The sequence below is a fragment of the Mesocricetus auratus genome, unplaced genomic scaffold (genome assembly GCF_017639785.1).
Source record: "Mesocricetus auratus isolate SY011 unplaced genomic scaffold, BCM_Maur_2.0 Super-Scaffold_100004, whole genome shotgun sequence".
In the NCBI taxonomy this organism is placed as follows: Eukaryota; Metazoa; Chordata; class Mammalia; order Rodentia; family Cricetidae; genus Mesocricetus; species Mesocricetus auratus.
This window is the reverse complement of record NW_024429189.1, coordinates 39,223,334-39,229,139: the sequence shown is the minus strand read 5'-3', so window position 1 is coordinate 39,229,139 and position 5,806 is coordinate 39,223,334.

Sequence of the window (5,806 nt, the reverse complement as noted above, 5' to 3'; positions counted from 1 at the left end):
CTTTATCTGCCTTTTCTCATTCCTCACGCCCCTACTCAGGTAACCCAGTTGACTCAGAGCAGGCTTTGACAGGGTAGGCACCTGTGATGCCCCCCATTCCTGGAAGTAACCTGCCTCACACTCCTGTGACCCTCATAAACTCACAGGTTCACTAAGACAAACTGACATGCAATTTCCTTTAGTTTGTCGTTAGCATCCTACCTGGGGTAAATAGGTGTTTGTTCACGTTTTCCTAGGAAAAGTTAGTTGCACGGGGGGGGGGGGGGGGGAGGGTTCCCACAGGGTCTGAGAGAACCAAAGTGGAGTTTGGGCGGAGTGGTCGTTGTTCCCTGCAGTGCGTGCTGAAACAGTCGACTGAGGCGCATTGCTGTGAAGATACAGTGTCTGCAGGGACCATCCCGATGTGACTTCCTTTTGATAGGTTGTCTGGAATGGAGTGCCTCGTTGATGTGGGGGTGGCTGCATACTCCCTGTCGGGGTGATGAGACAAGCACCAAGTCCAAGCCATCTGGGAATGGATCTTCCTTGAGAGAATGCCAGTGTGACCATCTTCCTCTGCATCCGTGGGGGTCAACCTTCCTAACGCCGAGATACTTTAGTGCAGTCCCTCATGTAGTGGGGGCCCCAACCATAGAGTTATTTTGTTGCTACTGTTGTGATCATAAATATCTGTGTTTTCTGATGGTCTTAGGCAGCCCCTGTGAAAGGGTCGTTCAGTCCCTCAACGGGGACTTGACCCATAGGTTGAGAACCGCGCTCTACATAGAATGTGTCCGTATGCCTCCCTGATAAATGGGATTCACTGCCTTGGTACAGTGTTGGGCCTAAAAAAGCCTGACACAAGGCCTAGTGGAACTTCCTGAGCCTGGCTAGAGTTTGGCAACCTGTCTCTACTGCTAATGTGGTGGAATGTTATTGGCCCTTACACCTCACCCCATCCTGAGGTCCCCACCCTCTTTCTCAATCCTATATAAGCTCATGCCTGTTACAATAAAGTGAGACTCTGCTTTGACGGGTCTCCATGACTCAGTGTGGTTCTCTCCCGTGACTAGGGGGGGGTTGTCGTTGATACTCACCATTCCGCTTAGCCCTGGGAAGTGACCTGCTAGATGGGCCCTTCCCACAGCCCTGACTGGGGAGATGTCTCAGTGGTTAAGAGCATTGACTACTCTTCCAGAGGACCTGGGTTCAATTCCCAGCACCCAGTTGGCAGCGCACAACTGTCTGGAACTCCAGTTCCTGGGGACCTGACAAAACACCCATGCACATAAAATAAAAAATACATTTTAAAAAGAATATATTACAATCTCAACATGTGTGGGACATAAAAGAAAAAGCAGGCTGTGGGGGCTCTTAACTTTTCTCTGCACAGTCAGGCATACAACTCGGGCTGACTTTCTGTCGGTGAAAACTTGGCCTTGGAAGGGAAGAATTACAGCGGGGGAAGACAGGCACCTGCTCTCTGCTGCAGGGACCTTTGTTCCAGACAGGGTTTCTCCCTATAGACTATGCTGGCCTCCAACTCACAGAGAGTCACACACCTCTGCCCCCCGAGTGCTGGGATCAAAGGTGTGCGCCACCACGCTCTGCTGCAGACAGCCTTTGATTGGTAGAAGTGAAAAGGGCGGATGAGATGGGGGTGTTGCTGTTTCTTACGGCTGGCAGGATAAGGAGTGCGCCAACCAGATCCTTGCTGAGATCCAGGAATGTGGAATGCTTGGGAGACACAGGATACAGCAAAGGAAGAGAACTGGCCACAAGTGGCAGAAGCTAGCCCTTGAGTCTGACCATAGCACAAAACCCGGGGAATCCCATGACTGGGCATGAGGATGGGCCCAGTACAGCATGTGACCCTCAACTGCTTGGGTTGGGAAAGGCTTTTTTTTTAAGGTTTATTTTTTTATGTGCATGAGTGTTTACCTACATGCACACTTGTAAAACATGTGTGTGCACGGTGCCCCACACAGTTCAAAAGAGACCTTGAAAGCATGGGACTGAAGTTGGCGAGTGGTGCTGAGACTCAAACTCCTGCCCTCTCTGCAGGAGCGATGGACAAGTGCTCTTACCCACTGAGCCACTCTCCAGTCCTGCGGAAGACATTCAAACAAGGAATGAGCTTGGCCCAGGAAGCCATGGATTTGGGAATAGATGCATCAGCCTGACTGCAGGGGAAGCAGAGGAACTAAGTAGAAAAACTTCTCATCCCTCCTGGAGACGAGGGCTGAATAGCCCAAGGGTGCCCTGGCTCTCCCAGCCATTGGTACACTTACCACGGGCTAAGGTCCCTATGAATATCAGGCACTGGAGGACAACACAAGACAGACAGCTGAGGGAGTTAAGCATGAGGAGGTGTTTGGTTCCCAGTTGCCTAGTCTGACTGATTCATCAGAGACTTTGGACTTGGTAAGGGGCTTTAGAAGTCTTACTGAACCCCACAGGGTGGGGGGAATGTGAACTGAGAAATGAGAGTTTCTGGAAAACCTGTACGATTTAGACAGGCATGTAAATTAGATTTGTAAACTGTTAAATCGAGGGAGTTGAAAGGACAAAGCAGACAGAGGTGTCTGTCTGAGATCTCAACGGCAGATGTGGCGTGGCCTGTAGGGAATCCAGATGCTTGCTTTGGACCTTCTGGAAGGCTATGTGGCCTGAGCAACAGAAGAAATGAATGACAAGGAGTACAGGTAGACATTGAGCTTGACTTAGTGGTCGGCAGTTATCTCCAGAGTACACAGTGTGTCCTTTCCTCTGCATGAAGTGTGGTGGGGACAGAGGTTGTTAGCCTGAGGTCCTTGCAGCAGCCAGGTGTGACTGATGGCGATGTGGCAAGCAAGGACCATGATGTGGCGGGGAGCCTGTCAAAAATTAAGGAAGTGACTCTGGAGACAAGCATGCCAAACGAGAGTGTGGCCCTGAGCCAGGCTGAGTGGCTCTGCTGGCCACGCTAGGACCATCGGGGATGGGAGGCGCACGGTGACCCCAGGGCAGCAGCAGCTCCCTAGGACAGGGAGGCCGGGTGGCTTATGGAAGATGACTGTGGATTACGGGGCGAGGGATGGGGCTAACGGAGTAGCCTCTCATCCAGGGTCGCATACCCAACACTGCTCTTTTGACCAAACAACGGATACAAGTGATGCCATCTTTTCAGCTGGAGACCCTGCTAACGTTTCTAGTTTAGTGTCCCCTTAGCCACCCAAGACCAACTTAGAACAGTGCTGTGCCTTCAAAGAGCCTGTCCACCCACTGGGAAAGGTTTCTTTATATAATGCTAACCCTTGGGTGTCTTACAGATTTGCAAAAGCATGTAGGAAGCCAGTAAAGACAGACTTAAGGAGTGTAAGTAAAGGCACTTCGTGGGACTTCAGGAAACACAAGGTTGTTGGGTGAAATTCCCGGTGCCAGGGAGGCCCCCAAAGCCCCACAAACCATAAGGCTGTTACCTCTACTGTTGGCTAAATGCCCGAGCTAGACCATTAAGTCCTTACTGGAGACTACATGCTTTGGCTGAAATACATTAAGAAATAAGGCTGCGACTGTGCAGGATCTCTCTAGCTGTTGGAAGGTGCTGTGAGGGCTGCTGGGAGAGTTGTCACCAACAGTCCTCCATGGCTGTGGATCCTCAGAACCCACTTGGTAGGAGAGAGCCACCACCCATAAGCTATCCTCCAACAATCACACATGCATGTAAAAATACTAAGAAAACCCCAAAGCATCCTAGACTCTTAGCTATTCTAATGGGTGGTGTGTGGGAGCTGGCCTTGAACTCCTGATCCTCCTGCCTCTATCGCCCAAGTCCTGGGGTTACAGGGATGTACCACCATACTCAGCCAGCTCTCCTTAGTTGTACTCGAGGCTGGGCTACTGTCCACAAATCACCCTCCATTCATGACAGCCGTGTACACAATTAAGGTCTGACCCGTGCGGCCCCTTCCAGTGCCTCCACCCTCAAGTGTCTTACTTTCCTTAAACATGGGCAAATGGTTACACTGCACATGTCCATGTGGCTGCCCGCTGACTTCCCTGTGGCTTTATGTGGTGACAGCACTGAGGGTGGGCAGGAGCCAAAGGCTCCATTTCCCAGCCTCCTTCGGTTGGACGCAGCCGCGTGGCTCTGTGTTGACAGATTTTATAATGCTGTGTGGAACTTTGAAGCGATCCCAAGGGAGCAAGAAAGCTGTGCTTTTCTTCCAGCTGAGGACTGCTGGCTGCGTTTCCAACCGCTGCCTGAGGTCATGTCATGACCTTGGTGGTGGAAACATACATATGGAGCAAGACAGTTTCCCTGTGCAGCTCTGGCAGTCCTGGAACTCACTCTGTAGACCAGGCTGGACTCCAACTCAAGTCTCTACCAGCCTCTCTACCTCCTGCGTGCTGAGGTTAAAGGCGTGTACCACCACCACCTGGTTGGAAACCTCGTCTAAATGGGAGAAGTGAACTTTGTTTAAATTATTGCACTTTGAGAATCTCTTTGGTAACTCAGCCTAACCCAACACCCATTACTGACTTAGCTTTCTTGTGTGATCATGGGCATTTGCTTAGTGTCCCCACCAGATGCTGCCCTGACTTAAACTGGGCCCTTTCACAAGAATCCAGACTCGTCACAGTGCTACACTGCAATTCTTGGCTTGTCACAGTGGTACACTGCCCAGGGCAGTCTTAAGTCTGTGCATCTGGAACCCAGTACAGGATTCACTGTTGCCTACAAATTACTGGAACCTAGGAGGTTGGTGGCAAAGCATATACCCAGCATGCTCATGGCCCTGGCTTAATCCCCAGTCTGATGTTTTCCTGAAGAATAGTACTTTTTGCACTCCATACTTGGAGTTACTGGGCCAGTCTGGGCCACCACCCTCCCCATGGGTACTTTCCCTCTCCCCCAGAGCAAGAGGCTTCATACACTCTCATAAATCTCTCCCCAGGATGATGGTCCAGGCCTACTCTTCACTGGAGGCGCTACTGTTTTACACAGCTTGGAGACTGCTCCCTTGCTTTGCGTGCCTTGTAACTGCTGTGCCTTCTCTCTAATGAGTGCGAGTGCGTGTGCATGCTCGTGTAGACCACAGGTTCATGTCATGTGCTTTCCGTGGTCACTCTCCACCTGGAGCTTGCCAATTTGCCTCACCAGAGAACCTGAGGGATGCCCAGTGCGGGGACTGGTGGAGCGTTCTTCATCATTCATCTTCAAGTGCGTGTGTGGCTCTATGAGTACGTCCTGGGGGAGGTGCTGGGTTTCTGGCTGCGTGTCAGCAGCGGCCACCGCTGCGCTGTGAGTGTCTTTATGCTAGCACCAGGTCAGCCACCAATGAACTGCTCCCATCTTACTTACGAAACGAGGCTAGCGGATGCATTTACATCACCCAGGAAAGCAATTCCACTTGGCTCAGCATCTCTTGGAAACTTAGGAAAGCACACACACAACATAAACTGACTTTAGGGACGGGAAGCGCGAGCACACGTGATGTGCACACGTGCAGATATAACACGAGGAGGAAAGTAAAGCCACTGTAATTTAATGCTGTGTCTATGCTCTCCCAGGGTCGCTGCACTGTTGAGTAGCTACACAGGGCAGCACCTCCTTTATTTATTTCTCTTTAAATGCCGCCTTACCACAGGCATCTAAAGCAACAGCAGAAACTACAAAACAGTGTCTGAGTAATTCTGAGTTGAGAACAAGATCTGTGTTTCCCACAGGCGGAATAAAGAGATGTTCAATTAATAGTGTGCTGTGTGACTGGACAGAACATCGCCAACCAGGAGTTGTGTGTAATCCTTAACAGAGATGCGACTCACAGAGACCAGCAGTGAA